Source organism: Ciconia boyciana, chromosome 1 (genome assembly GCF_034638445.1).
Source record: "Ciconia boyciana chromosome 1, ASM3463844v1, whole genome shotgun sequence".
Lineage (NCBI taxonomy): Eukaryota > Metazoa > Chordata > Aves > Ciconiiformes > Ciconiidae > Ciconia > Ciconia boyciana.
In genome coordinates, this window is record NC_132934.1 from 12,098,835 (window position 1) to 12,115,122 (window position 16,288).

Consider the following 16,288-nt stretch of genomic DNA (forward strand, 5'->3'; position numbering starts at 1 on the left):
AACTCATTGAGCCATGATAAAGCATAGCTCTCTGCCAAGTGTAATTTGGTCACAGCCCTGAAATATTACATACAGACCTAGACAACAGGAAAAGCATCGTAGAAGGAAAGAGTTGATAACTGACTGGGGGGCAGGTTTAGCTTGTTACTGTTGAAATGGAACATTTTTGGGCATTGTAGTGGAAAAATGTGGAAAAAGAGAATGCAAGATATTCTTTTTCATGTAACATCAATTTTAATGTTTCTGCAAAACACTTTGGAAGATGTCTGCCCACTACATTCTAGCTATTGTGGAACTGTGTTAGAAAATACTAATAACCTTATAAATCACCAGGAAAACTTCAGTTTCTAGTGTCTTTGAAGCTAGTGATCATTATTCACAATGCCTGAAAAGGAAAAACACTGTTAAATCTTAGTCCAGCACTATTCTCAGTGATTGGCAGGTTTTCCTGAGAACTTTTTTAGCCATCTAAAGGGTATGAGATAAAAGCAAAGTTCATTAATATCCTGCATTATCTGTCAAACTTACTGCCTCAGAGGAAAGTTTGTGCCTGGGTGCACTTGCAAATTTGTGTCACAAAGCTGTTCATATGGATTTTTTTTACCTTAATCATGATCTGAACCTTCAGCAATAGACATAATAGAATATATCTATTTTTAATTTATTTTATTTGAACTGGACTATGAAGAGTTACTTTGTATTTACTGTGTGAGATATGGGCAAGCCCATATTGATATTTTTCAGTGATAATATTTTGAATATTAACAAGCATAACCGTGTACCACTGTAATACATTATTATCGATGCTGGTAACAGGCCACAGGCTTTGTACTGAGTTTGCAAGGCTTGAGGACTGAGGCTTGTCAGATTTGCTTGTCTGAACTTGTCTTGCCTACCTGCAGCTTTTTTTTTACTTGGTTTAGCTGTAACAGATTTTTTTTTTCATCTGATCAGGTGGCTATGGCTAGTTTGGTTTACCTTTGCTTATCACTGCCTACAGGGGTTAAAGCATGACAACAGTGCAGCCATAGTTTTATAAAGGTTGTACTGACAAGTAATTATTTTGTGCAGAATGAGATATTTTTGGCTCTAACACGATGATGTCATGTAGAGACATTCAGTCCTGGCACAATAGCAGAGACCTTGAGAGGCAGAGAGGCAGGATGCAGTGCAGAGGAGTGCAGAGCTGGGGTGAGAAGAGATGAAGGCTGGCACTGGAGACCAACTCACTAGTGGTCAGCTGAAGAAATGCAGACCTGGAGCTGGCCAAAGCTAGTTTTAGGGGTAAGAAAGAGAAAAAAGAAGTATGCAACAATGTACTGTAAATTCAGATGTAACATGGAGTTGCAGAGCAATGCAGAATGAGAAAAGGTGTAAAGATGTGTTAGCAAACTTATAAAAATCTGCCTAAGTGGATTGTAGAGTGTCAAAGAATAAACCATTGACACAAACATCATCTTCCTCTCAGTGAGGACTCTGGACAACTCACCATAACACACCCCAGGACCAGACTGAGCCACCAACCTGGGATCCAGAGGAGAAAGGGAATGGTGAGTCCAACACCAGGAAAAGGGATAGAAACTAAGAAATTCCTATATAACAATTTAAACTGTATTAGTATTATTATAATTATTGATATTTTTTCTTTATAGAAGTTATTCAATTTTTAATTATCTTTTCCTTTGTTTTTTCTATAATAATGAAATCTGGGCTCATTGTGATTGTTGAATAGACTCTTAAGATTTCAATTATGCTAACAATAAATTCTCTGCTTTATATATGAGGCGTGTTTCCTCTTTTCCCATAAACAAGATTCTGAGCATAACAGTAGAAATAAAATATGTTGGACTAATAAACCATGTTTTATAAATTACAGATGTTTGCCATTAGCAGATTATAACACATGAGGAAAAGAGAAACAGTAGTACATCAGAGGACATGACCAGCAAAGTGTTATTATGTGAAAGATTTTTAAATATCCTCCAATTTATCAATATTTATTCATGGACACTACTCAACAGTCTCTCTGATGTCAGACGTCCAGCTTCAGATGGATGCTTTTGTTCATATTGACCTCTCTGTTGTGAAATCAGTGGGATGTGAAATCAATAGTTGCATGTGTGAATTTATCAGTGCTGATTACAGGTTATCTAACCTGATCCATAGGTAGCTGCTTTCTTTTGTAGATGTCATTCTAAACATATATAGTAAAAACAGATAATTATTCATCTGTAATGTCAAATGATAGTAGACTGGTAACGATTTGACATGTGTGTTCATGCATGTTTGTGAGTTATGTAGGTATGTGTTTGTGCAAGGGATTAACTGGCTGTTGGAGAAGTGGAGGAAGGAACTCCAGCTGAGATTATAGTAATCATAGTTTATTTTTTTGTTTTATAGGATGTGAATTATGAACCTCCTGTTTGTAGTCTGGCATATAAAATAATATATATTAGACAAGTTAGAGCCATTTTCTTCATTTGGAGTGTTTAGATAAAGATTTACTTAATCACTTCACTTATTCTATCATGAGAAACAATAGTGACACACATTCATTATGATAAGATAGGTCTCTATCACTCTGGAAAATTTCTAAGAGAAAACCAAAAATGAAATGTTAGGATACTATGTGTGCAGTAAATCCTGTAAGCTTAGAAACTAAGAGGACAGCATGATAAAACTAAAAAACTTGGCATTTAATATTCTGTTTTCTTGCCCTTAGTCTATAACCTCATTATTTCCAGACAACACAAATAATTGGTTCACACTCCTTCTCTGGCAACTGCTTAGGCTTTCCAGCAGGATGCATTTTGAACAAATCATGATATTACACTTACAGCCACTGACTGAAGTGACGAATTAGGTGGAAACAAAGCTATCCAGCAAGAAAAACTGTATCAGTACATTTGATTCCAAGAAGGACTGTTCAGCCTACTGTTAACACCAACATGCCCGTGGCTGCGCTAGGTGCTACATTTAGTGCTTGATTTTCCTTTGAAGTGGCGTCAAACTTTTTCCATACCAGTCAGTGAGCATATGAAAATTGATTCAAAATATGGTGTGATTAGCACCTTTTTTTGTGAGTGCCCAGTCCATTCTGTTCAACATTTCTAAAGAGATCAGAAAGTGAAATATATTTATTTGAATTTAATCTCATGAGTGCATTTTGCTGACATAAGATCATAGTATGTCTGTGACCTCATCGTACTTTGGCTATGATTTTGTAAAACAAAAATAAAGATCCTTTGAAAGGTGAGATCTACTTCACTGAATTACAGGGTTAAGAATCACACTTAGGGGAAACAAAAACTTTCAAAGGAATACAGGATTATGTTCCTGTCATGTGAATTTTCCTATGTGGATGTTTATTCTACAACACATAGTATGTATAAAGTCAATGGCAAATATATTCTTAAGTTAGATGCTAAATTTGTTGCCTAAAATTAAGTGAGAAGAATCTAGAGCAAGCTCTCTGGATTGCTATAACTGTGCTGGGAAACAATTTAACAATTCAATTTCTATAATCTGAAACTAAGCCAGTACGACGAAGGACATGTTATCTTGGAGACTTCTCTGTCTTGGATAAAATAGAAACCAGGAACAGTTTTTACTTTAATGATGATATACCAATTTTTGCAAGAATTTGAAGCTTAACATCAGTATCCTTGCCAAATTTCTGTATGGATATCTATATTCTACCTTTATGTATTTCTCTCCAAGTTCTGCTTGGTATCATGCTCACCTTCTTGCCATTACTTACACTGCTATGTCATAGAATACTAATATCGTATTATAAGTAGATGTGAAATTGCTTTTGAATCCTCTCTTCAGCTGCCTTTCTACTTAAGAATCAGGAGATAATGATAGATTCCTTCTCAGGCAATAAAGCATTTTAATGAAACACTCTAAACAGATTGCTTATCCCATGAGTGTGTGTCTGTCTGTTGTGTCTGTGTATGTACATAAATATAGCTAGTCAGTTATAGTTATTTTACCTGGCTCTTGTAAGTCAGTGTATCCTGCCTTTTCGTTGCTTTTGTAGGTCTTTTCTTATTTTATCTTTATAGATGGGTCATCTGTATCTTATACACAGAGATAAACTTTTTGGTTACTGATCCGAACTGCACTAATGGTGCTTTGATGCAAACAGTGGTATCGGAGCTATGAATTTGCTAGTGTACAATAAAGTTGAACCTGCCTGATACAAACCATGGTAAGCACCATCTGTGTTATTTGGCTGTCATATTAGACTAGTTTCATGGAAAAATTTTGGCAGCCAGTTAGATGCCAAAATTTGTGGATATTTGGCCAAAGGAAAAATTCAAAGAGAGCCTAGGTATCAGAGTACTCAGGGTCGTGACAGGGATCAGAAAAACATGTGCATCTTACAGGGACCAACCAAGCTATGTGACAGCAAATGCTAAATGCAGAATTATATATTATCCTGTGCCTTGCCACAGCTTATGCAGATATTTCAGGTATACCTCCGTGTTCAGGCATGAGTTTCCATATTTGTTCTTTGAAAGAACTAAGGTGGGTTTGCTCTTGTCTAATTGGAACAACCTAAGATAACTGGTTGCTCCACTTGTCTTTTTTCAAATAATCTAATAAGCAAGAAGATTAATAAACTGCCTGGGTATACTGATGCTTGGGATCTGCAGCATCTTCAAAACTCCATATTTCACTACAGGATGATGGTAGGAGTTGAAGGGCTTGAGGAGAGGTTTTGAAGGAGTGCTAATGTCTTAGGAAATTATGAAAAAAATTAGGAAACTCGATCTCCTTCACTTTTAACTTCTCTGACTCTTGGACCTGGTCACTCAGGGAACTTTGATGATATTTTCCAGCTAGAGCTTGTCCCTTAGCAGTTCAGCCCAAGGCAGCTCTGAACAAGGAAATCTATGGGTGCCTAGAAAGTTTGGAGACCAACTGATAAAGAGTTTGGGAACCATCAGGGTTCAGTGCTTAATAGCTGTGTGTACATGAATCACAGGTTTGTATCTATTTCTTTCAGGTCCACCTGAGTGATTTTTTTATACAGTGAAGTACTTTTCAAGAGAAAGGCTGAAATGCCTTTGCAGTCATCCAGTGAGTGAAGTGAAGTGAAGTGAAGTGAAGTGAAGTGAAGTGAAGTGAAGTGAAGTGAAGTGAAGTGAAGTGGAAAGGCTCACAAATAGCTCAGTGGAACTGGATCAGGCCCAATCCCTTATAAAATAACCAAGTTTATCCTTTCTGTATAGTATCTATTTCTGGTTATTTCCTTGAGATACACTATTCCCAAGGTGACTTTCACTTTGTTATGGCCTGTCCAAATTTTGAAAAATAATACAACCCTGAGTGAGATAGCCAGCTAAGTAATTAAGACACTAAGCCAGGAAATCAAATTAAGAAGCCACAGCCATCAGGAACTCAAGAGTGTAAGGACAGTTGCAAACCAGACACAACAGATGGTAACTGTCTAAATCTTTTAATTTCATTGTTCGGTGACATAATATTGAAATAAATATATATATATCTCTCTCTCTCACACATACCCATACAGTTACAGACATCCCCAGTAAGTGTTCAAAGACTGCTAATTCAGTCTTTCATTCACCTCTAACCCATTATTTCAGTACTGATTTCTGACAAAATGTTGCTAAAACCCTCTCTGAACTAGTCCATGACTATACATGGCATGACTATACATGGCATGGCCTTCCTCTTGTATCTCCTGTCCTGCATATCAGAGCTGCCTGCTCAGCCCAACAGCACGGAGCTGGGATCCTAATTCCATGGTACTGACATTGCAGCATACACCAGGTTTATGTCAACCGGGCACTAACCTTAGAAAACAGTTCTTGCAGAACAAAAATAAAATAGCCAGAAACCTTCCTGAAAAGATTGGCAGCAGTGGGTCTGAGAGAATTAGATGCTGAAGAAGGTGGCATACACATGACAGAGAGAAGGGAAAAAGAACTAGAAAGCCTATAAAATCAGAGGACAGGAACTAACATTTCATATTCTGAAATACTAATACTGTGGATCACTTCACCAGAGGAACTAGAAAAATATTACAGGGTCAAATCTGATGGACACCTTTTCCAGTGTGCGTAGATGAGTAGGTCCTAATTAACAGACTCTAAGAAGGTTGGCATGGGGAGTCTGCTACCCAGTGGAAGCAGAGACCAAATTACACTTACGCCTTAGACACTTCTTTGCAATGATAAAAGGAAAAGCTGTTGAACATTGGCTGTGAAACCAATAATGAGTTAAAAAATAAGTAGATATTAATTTTATAATACAAAAGATACTGCACCCAGCATGAGGAAACTATATTTTAGGGCTCATTATATGAGATAAAGTTAATAAGAGCTTTGGAAGATTATGACTGCCTAGGGACTTGTGATCATGCTCTTGTTATTTTCAGTATAAGCAACCCTATCTGATAATGTGTAATCAGTAGGTCATTTTTTCTGAAGAAAAAACAAAGAAAGATGGAGTGGACTGAAATAAATGTTATGATATAAAAAGTACAGAAGGCTTTCTCACATGGCTGAAAAGCCATTCTTACAAAACTAAAAAGAAAAGTAGAAAAAAAATTAATTTGATTCCCTGGAAAAGTAAATAAAGTGGTTAGAAATTGAAAGGCACTGTGTAAACAACTGGGGAAGGAAATAGAGTAGTCTAATATGTACAAACTAGAAAGTAAAGAGAGAAAAAGAAAACAGGAGAAAGAGAGACACAAGAGAGAGTGAGAGAAGGAAGGAAGGAAGGAAGGAAAATATTAAAAAGAGAAAGAAAAAGATAAAAAAGAGAAAGGAAAAGAGAGAAAGAAAACGAGAGAGAAAGAAAGAAAGATAATGAGAGAGAAAAGGTGCCAAGAAAGAAAGAAAAGGCACCAAGAAAGAAAGAGATAAAATAGAGCATGAGAGAAAGAGACAGAGGAAAAAAAGAAAGAAAAAGAAAGGGAAATAGGAGGGAAAGAGAGAGAAATAGAAAGGAAAGAAAAAGAGGAAAATCCAGCACATGCCAAAGGAAAATAATGATTTTTAAAGGATTTCAATAATAATAAAAAGTTTAGCAACTCTAATGGCCTGTTACTGAGTGGAGATGACAGCGATCATCAGTGTTGCAGATATCTTCTATAAATATTTCTGTTCTGTATTTGGAAAGTAGGATGATGTACTTATTAGGCAAATGTAGTGCTTTCCAGATAAACCACATTTACAGGGAGTTAACATTTAAAAAACAAGGGATTAAACCCTTCATTGACAACACTCAAGATGTAGAAGATCTATTAGTGGCCAGGATTAATTTGCGCATATATTTTGCAACATCCAGAGGCATTTAGTTGGAGGACTTTACATTAGAAAGAATGTAAAAGTTGTCACATCTGGAAAAATGCAGGCAGTCAAACTATGCTGACGCACAAGGTCACTCTAAGCAAACATTGCTGCCTGCATGTTTGCATGCTGCAAGGAAGAAGCTTTGGTTAGAGATGGATGGTTCATTTTTGTGGTTTTTGAGTAGAAAGAGAAAGATCCCCCTTAGGTTGTGTTTTGTGGCAAGGGTTTGTGTGGGTTTAACATGACCAGTCATGGTAGATGCCCCAACAGATGGTGGAAAGGCAATTACAATACTTCCAAAGCAAATTCAAATTAAAATTTGGGAATTTAATTTAAAATTTCATTAAATCTGTGACAAAGAGGGAAAAATAGTGAAAGCTTAGCAACATTATTGATAAAATCTGACTAGCCTGAATGGAAGATTTATTCTTTTTTGGAGAGAGTCATGGAAGCAGTTTTCTACTCTAGATCTCATGCTTGTTAATACAGGCACCCGAGAGGACTTCAGTGGCCTTAGTATGCAAAGGCTTGTGGGTCAATATTTTACGGACCCTTTTCCAGAACTGGATGGTTGTCTCTTGGTTTGGGGGACTAGGATTTAACAAGGCAATAAGCCTTGCAACTCTTTGATGTGTGGATTTACAGCATTGTCATCAAAACATTTGCAGAATGATCACAGGAGAGTGCATGAAATGATTTAAGAACTATCTGTCAGAGTTCAGAGAGAAGTTGTCGATGTGCTGCCACCTACAGAAATAAAAGTTTCTAATGGAGTTTCAGAGGGAAAGACAGTTAGCCAAGTATTTAACACTCATCAATTATCTGAAAAGATACATAATTAATAAAAGTTCACGGATGACGTGAACTTGGCAGAATAGTGGGAAACAGAAGACGGAATAGCTGTATCCAGAGATCTAGCTTTCCTGGTAACATCCATTCAACAAAACGCCTTGTAAGCCGCTAAATATAAAGCTACACACCTAGAAAGAATGCAAGTGTCTGACATTACCTGTGATTGTATCCTGGTGTCTTTAAGGGATTATCATGGAGGAAAGCATAAAATCACTGCAAACCAGATGACTGTTACATAAAAGCTGTTCTATACTTAAATTTATTTACGGAGAAATAATCAATAGGAGTGAAAAGATAGGTATTTTCTTTCAGTACACATTGCAGGAGTACAGCTTCCGTGTTTTCATGTCCAACTTTTAAAAAGTCTTATAAAACATGAATAAAAATTTAGAAAATAGACAAAAATTATTCCAGTGGCTGAAGAAATCACTTAATTGAGAGACAGAAGTTTTCCAAAAGAGATGACTTAATGTGACCGTTACAGAAAGTTGACTAATTAGAGTGCCTGCATACCTTCAAGGAAAGAAACACTGAACATCATTTTGCTCTTGGTATAATCTAGAAAGGTATGAAAAACCCATACAGTTAGAAATTGAAAACAGAACTCCTTGATTTTGATTTATGGCCTAGACAGTTTAACTGTGAGTGATTAACTGTAGGTGAAAAGTACCAAGAAAGCAGAAAATTCTCCATTTCTCTCAGACTGGATGGTTTTATAGTTGATATATTTTAATTAAATACAAGTAACTTGATTCAGTAAATGGATAATTAAATCAAACATACAGATCCCCAAATAGTGCTATTTGAAATTAAAAAACTATTCTTGTGGGGTTTTTGTTTTGTTTTGTTTTGGGTTTTTTTTTCACAACAAGTCTAAATGCCCCTGTGTGAGTAAGGGCAAGGAATAGTCTACAACTTATTGTCAGCTGCAGTACATATAATGAAGATTCTTTAGAACTTAAATTCAGTAAATCAAGAAAATATTTCTTTCTCAGGAATATTACAGCTTTTGACATGGACAGTAATTGGCCACAGCTTTACTTCCATATTTATAATACATATTTGACATAGCAACATTAATTGATTTTATATCCTATTTGTTTGTTTACTTGTTTTAAATAGCAATTGTTGACCTTTTCCTTGCTCTAGAATATACAAATACTTTTCAGAAGAACATTAGCATTAGTGTGGTAGGCTCTGAAACCTGTAGTCCTCTTATGCTTGCTTTCCGCACAACAATGTTTTACATATTAATTTAAATGTGTTCTTTTCTCAAGCACAGCAAAATAATCTTCAGAATCAAAAACATATTCTGCTCCCTTTTATGAAATATTTCAGTAATCCATTTATTGAATAATATTTTGATGTTAGCGAATACAACATCTAAATTTAAACATTAAAGCAGTGGACCAAAATGACCCTCCCTGCATTTTAAACCTTGTGCAACTTTCTAAACTATTTTCTTCTCAATTACTCTCTCTTTAGTTTTAGCACTCACACACTGGAAGACAGGTTAGGTTCTGCAAGAGTCTTTACCAGTATGCTACACTACCATCTTCTGGAAAGAGATGAAAATAGAGGTTTTAACCATTTAAGATCTAAACATTTTTTTTTCTGTTTTCTTCATCATTTGCAGACTATATGCTGATACTTTCCAAAACCAATAGGAGATTTTTCTGAACAGGCAAAAAACCAAATATTAAGATTTTACCTTGTATGTTTAAGAAATCTCTCCTTCAGGAGGGAGTTTTTCTTTTCTCCGTTTAAACTGTACTTCAAATTACAATTTTTGACATTTTAAGGCTCATTAACAATTTACTTGCACAGCATGAAATCTTTCCAGATTAAGACAACTTTGCTGTAAAGGACCCTCATTTCATCAGTTGAAATTCAGAATTTATGTAGTTCTTTTTATGTTGTCATTAACATCAACCTAGAAAGCAAAGTTTGTGCCTCATCCAAAGTTGCAAAAATTTCCAGTAAATGTATCCAAGCTTGTGGGTTGGCTTGTTACAGAGATAAGACTGTTTATGAAGGTCAGTCCTGGGAGCTGAGGGGGCTAGATTTTACTGTAGCAAGCCAAAAGAAGAAACAATTTTGGATCAAATAAACGAATGTAGTGGCTGCAACCGAAACCACAACATATTTATTTTGAAATTAAAAGTTCTGCTCTATATTAGAAAAGAGAAAAGAGGCATGAATCAGTATAGCCCTGGTATTAATGCTTCTCTTATTTCACATTCTATGTACTGAATATTTTATAGGACACTGTTTTTATAAATTTTCTGTAATTGTGATAATTTGAAACAGCATTCATAAAAGGCTAAAGGCTAAAAACCATCCTTTTAACTGTGATTTTGATTAGCAAATGGAACAAACCATGGCATTTCTAGATCTACTTAAACAAAAACTTAATTGTTTTTTGAGATATTTATTGTAGGAATATGTATCCTGGAAGACAGGAGAGGTGTCGAAAGATCTGCATAGTGAACTCGGAAAAGAAATTCTTCCTCTTGAAACTACTGTGGGAACCCTATTAGCACACTCTAAGATGTCTAATGAAATTAGACTGTTTAGATTACCTTAACAGAAAGCAAGGCTTCAGAGAGACAGATACATGTGTAGACTTACAAGAAAGAAAGAAAGAAAAATTTAAAATTATTACTACTGTCCTGTGGCCATCTGTGCTAATTCTGCTTTCAGTATTTCTTCATTTCCTGTCTGAACTTGCAGAGTGAGGCAGCTAGTGAGAAAAACATAAAAAGATTTTTTTCTTAATCTATACTTTTTAATTTGCACATTTTGTAATTTTGAAGTCAAAAGATAATACTACAAAAATAGTAATGAATTCTGTAGGATATATACTTAATTTTTTCCAGCTTTGGTGTATAAGGAAGGAAGTAAATATGGACAGGTATTCTCTTTTGCCTGATACTTCAGTAGAATTTTGTGCCTGTGTTCATTGCCTTAATGATTCACTGACAAATTAGAAAGTCAGGATGATACCTTGACTGCATAGTTAGATGGCTTTCACAAGGATGTGGGAGAACAGGATATTGCAGTGATAATAACAAGTCTGTGAAAGTTAAACGGCTGAAGAACTATCTGGATTAAGAAAATGCTTTGGTTTATTAATGAAAATTTCAATCTTTTCCTTTGGAAATGTGGGGGTGGTACTTAAAACTTTGCTTCCCATAGCACTACAAATAAATTCATTTTAAAAATAGGAAATATTCAGATAAGCATGATTCTAAATGCTGTAGGGACTGACATATAAACTACAATAAAATTTAGAATAAGTGGAAGAACATTGTTTATTTAATTCAAGTAAAATGGAGAATTTTAAGCAGGTACAATATTTTCATTAGATGAGCTGTGCAACTTAATAAGAAAAGTAAATCCATTCAGTTTTTTTTCTTCCTCTGTTTTCAAAGGCTTTAATGCCCTGTATACTTGGTCATTTCACTGTGATTTGTTTATTTATTTTTTTTATTTTACAGTGAATATTTTCTATTGCTCTTATTCTATGTGGTTTAACTCTATAAATGATGTGGCATTCTGTCTGTTCAACAGGATAGAATTTATCCTGAAACATTTAAGGAGAATATGTGTTCTAGAACAGAAATTCAGTAAATTTTAGTCATTATACCTTTAAGCTGATTTATAAGATTCTGAATCTAGTTGAGCTGAAGCTCTACTGCTTGATGTTTGATTTAATTGAACATGCAATGATCATGAACATAATCAAATGAAAATTCATTCTTGGAATCACTTGAGCATCAGCAGAAAAAGTATTCTCATTATAGTCCCAGATGTAATGGCATTTGTCCAGGACACTTGGCTTAACAAACCTCGTCTTGCAAAAATGTCAAGGGACTTTTCATGATCACATCATGAGAACTGCTGCATGATCTAAGGTAAGATGGTTGCTTCTAGAACATGCTTATATAAATGTTCCTTCATTTTTATCATTGATGAGACAGTTATGAAGAGAAAACCCCTACTGGTATATTTTTGTGTGACCATATATTTTTTGCATTACCAGGTAAATAACACTGTGTTGGTTTGAATCTCACTTTTCTAGGCCATTCATCATTGGTTTCTCGTGTTGTTAAATGTAACACCAGTCCTGGTTTTGATATACCTATGTGTCCTGGAATTTTTTTTCCCAAGAAATAGCATTTTGCTTGACTTTTCTTTACAATGTATTTTAATTCCTACAATTATGGGTAAGCTAGGAGGAAGTAGAAATCAGGAAGTGTAAAAACTGAGATCCCACTTCTGGAAGATTAACGAAATTCGCATTCATCTGTACATCCACAGACAGGCACACTGACTTCACTAGAACTATTCATGTGTTCAGACCTGTATTGGTGTTAAGATAATGAATATTCTTAATGATAAACATATTATGGACCTGCTTATACTTTCCAGGTGTTAATGAAATAGGAACATGCATATCTTTTTGCATTGTTCCTTGAAAACTCTATGTTCAAGCTCAGTTTTTCTTGGTTCATCCTAAAAAGAAATGAGAACAAGTTTTTTGTGAGCAGGCTGACATTTAAAAACAAAGAAATAAGACCTGATTGGGTGATTAGGTGGTATCTGCAGTGGTCTATCTGTGATTTTCACCTATTATTCAGGAATATCTTTAACCTGTGAGGAAAATAATGTCTCAGTTGTTGGTTTATTAGTCCAAAATATCATGTTTTGTCCCTTAGAAAAATGCATGCAAATGAAAGTCAGTTAAAGTTATATACCAAGCTAGCAATCCTATTGTAGGTATACAAAGAGATACTAAACTGAACTTATTATAAGACAAAAAATGGATCTTATTTTCTGTTACAAAAGTTCAATAGTCAATGGAATTATGCTGACCAGAAGTGTAAAATACATAGTAATTTATAAAATAGCATTCAGAGAAAACTGGGTGCAAAATTACTTAAAAGAACAGAAAAATGAATGACTGAGACCAGCAGAGATGGAAAATTATTATTTTCAATTCATGACACAGGGACAGCAAATAGCTAGAAGTCCGTGAGAAAAGGTTCTGAAGTAAAAAAAAAAGGTTCTGAAGTGAAAAAAAAACCTGCTTCATTTTGTAATTAAAGACTATGTCATATAGTATAAACAACACTGTTATACCAGGTATACAGCATGGTCTTCCCTCATAACACTGTCAACTAAAAAGACAAGACTAAATATGTTATGATGTCAAAATTCCAGTGACGTATGAATGCCAGACATAATCCACCCACACATGTGCATGATCTGTGTCGGCATTCCTCTTGCCTTGGAAAAGCATGTAGTTCAGCCTGGATCCCTTTAGTACCAGTGGGGGATTTATTTATTACAGTTTCTGTATACGTCAGTGGTTGGGGTGTTAGCTTGGGAGACCTGGGTGTAGCCCCTGCTTGGGAACATCAGATCATCTCTGCTTCAGTTGCCTGTGTATAAAATAGAAAAAATAACACAGTCCCTCTTTGCAGGAGTATTGCAAGGCTAAATGCATTCAGGTTTGCTTCCTAAGATACTGTGATTATAAGGGGTATAGGAGCTCTTCAGTGAGATGGGGGCAAGTTAGACAAGGCTCTTTCTATCTGACATAAGTAAGTGATGCACGGTCATGCAACGAACAGGTACAGAGAGAAAAGGTGAAAGGAAGAAAAGTCTACTTTTAATTTGTTTTACAAGGTTTGCATCATATTGTTATATCAGCAAGTGAGGTTTTGTTTTTTGTTAATAGCATTGCATATTTAGCATCATTTTTTTCGAAAAATTGTCACTCTGAAGTGGGAGTGTCCAGAACAGAGGTGTTCAATAATAATGTAAAACAATTGGCAGGGTAGTTTAGTATGTTCTAACCTTTAAAGAGAAGCAACACTGGACAATAAGAGTATCGCTCTCCAAAAATGTTATGCTAGTAGAGTTTGTAGGTAGAAAATGCTGGCCCAGTAAAATTCGTAACTGTTATAACCATGTCCTTTGTGGATTTATCTAAGCATTCTGATGACAACGAAGTGATTCCTTTTGACTTCTTTATTTTAATTATAATTGGAAATGAAATATTTTGAAATAATTTTATGAAAAATCCTAAGACTCTGTCTTCTTGTCTTGTTTGGGACAAAACCGAACTTCAGAACTTCTAGGGCCTCAGTCATGTGTACTAATATGTGTGATGAAGCTATTGCATACCTCCTCTTTTAATGAAGCGTTGTAACAATAAAGGCTCAGGACATGATAAATCAAGTTCTGGATGCATTTTAAATATTTACTGGGCAGATATTTTTTAGTAGATTTTTTGATTGATTAAAGGAAACAAGATTTACAGACACATATTGATGGCACTGGTGTTCCCTGAAGGATGGAAGACAAATCTTAGATAGTTACAAAAGCATGGCTTGTTATTGTCCACTAAATGCAATTTGTGTGGAGAAAAGAGAGGGGAGTGTCCACTATGGGAATTACTTTTCTCTGTGGGGACAAAAGAAGTAATAATTATATTTAGAAACAGCTGTGATGTAATTTAGTGTCTTTTATTTTTCTTACAGCCTTCAGTAATTTATGATGAATATGCTGTAGGTCCACGTAAAATACAAGATTAATACATGAACTTTTTATAAAGCTGATTTTTTTTTACCAGCTTCATTAGATAGTCGCTGAAATTCAGAAACTCAAGATATGATCTGTTTATATTAAAAACATATATTTAAGTAAATCACTGAACATCACCAACAGTACATGGAGAAATCTTTTTCTATGGAAATGTTCCATGCATGCAGTTTAGAAGCGTAGCTGGCCTCTCTAGCATCTGGCTTGCTCTACCTTTCCTTTTATTTTGCATTCCCATGAATAAAACGAATCATTATTTATTCTTGGCTCTCCCAAGAACGGAGTGAAGGAGGAACTTGACTTTTGCCCTTCAGTGTCTCCACCTCCTCCAGCAAGAGCAGATGTCACAGGCATGTGCTAGCTTTCAGCCATCCCTTTTATATCTTAATCATGTTCATCTCTGAACTTACTCATTCCCAGGAGTCAACAAAGAGTAGTCGAGCAGTAGAAATAGTTATGGGAAAGAAGAATAAATAATGCAGATGTTAGGAATTAATTCTAGATCATATTAAAAATCTCTCTTGCATCTCATGGAGCTCAAATCTCAATTGCTCTCTTCACAGTCGGAGTCCAATGGTTTTAGTTTTCTTACATCAGCCCTAAGTGCAGCTCAGAGACTACGACAAGCAGGAGGGTTGCTCAGTTCTGGAGTAAGCCCCACATACCTCAAAGAAGTCTTTCCTTACTGATGGGAGCTCACAGATTTCAGTGACCTACCCCCAGGGATCACTGTTTTCCTCTACGGATTTCAGGTGGATCTGTGCTTTATCAGAGGGAACCAAAAAGGAGGGTAATCAGCATGAAGAATGGGAGGGAACAACAAAATGAGCAGGGCAAAAGAAGTAGTGAACAGAAAAATAGGGAGAGAAGGATTTCTGTCCTGTGGTGAGGCCGCATAGGAGAACAGGGCTCTTGTCAGCCAGCTCTTAACAAGGCACGCAAAAGCCTTATGAAAAAATGTTTGTTTTCGGTGTGGCCACCAGATGACACTAGCGAACTAGGAATGAATTATTTTTTTTCTTCTCAAGAAGCTGCAGGAACGAACTGCCTGCTCTGGGCACATTTGATGCGGTTTTTTGCATAGTCTGTAGGTGCCTGCTGTGAAGGGAGCAATGGGATTCAATTTCAGACACTTTGAAATTCGAAAGGATGGATGAAAACATATCAGTACTACTGCTAAGTGCACAAATTATGGGCAAACGTGCCTCATCTATGCTTTTAATTATTTGAAATCTTTTCAAAATATCATTATTTTAACCCATCAGCTGCCTTATTTCTCTTGGTAAGAACTGGCTAAGCAATAGTGCCTGAGCAATGAACACACATTCATTAACACTTGGATTTTGACCCAGTGTTTGATTCAATTGCCTCGTCCCCATTATGTTTTTGCTATTTGCAAATATGGGGCAAAGAGTTTTTCCTTCTATTTTAATTTGTATGTGTGTGTACAGTATCATGATTAAATCTCAGTTAAGCTCAGTTTTGATGACTTTACT

The 16,288-nt window shown here is 35.6% G+C and overlaps 1 long non-coding RNA gene across 4 annotated transcripts in view; it reads left to right on the forward strand.

Annotated features, from left to right (window-relative positions):
- The first annotated feature begins 1,175 nt into the window (after window positions 1-1,175).
- LOC140650351 (uncharacterized) overlaps window positions 1,176-16,288 on the forward strand; it is a 90,329-nt gene continuing 75,216 nt past the window's right edge. For all 4 annotated transcript variants that reach the window (XR_012041953.1, XR_012041950.1, XR_012041948.1 and 1 more), the window contains exons 1-2: window positions 1,176-1,284; window positions 1,469-1,550. This is a non-coding gene — a long non-coding RNA (uncharacterized lncRNA). The remainder of the gene's footprint in view (window positions 1,285-1,468; window positions 1,551-16,288) is intronic.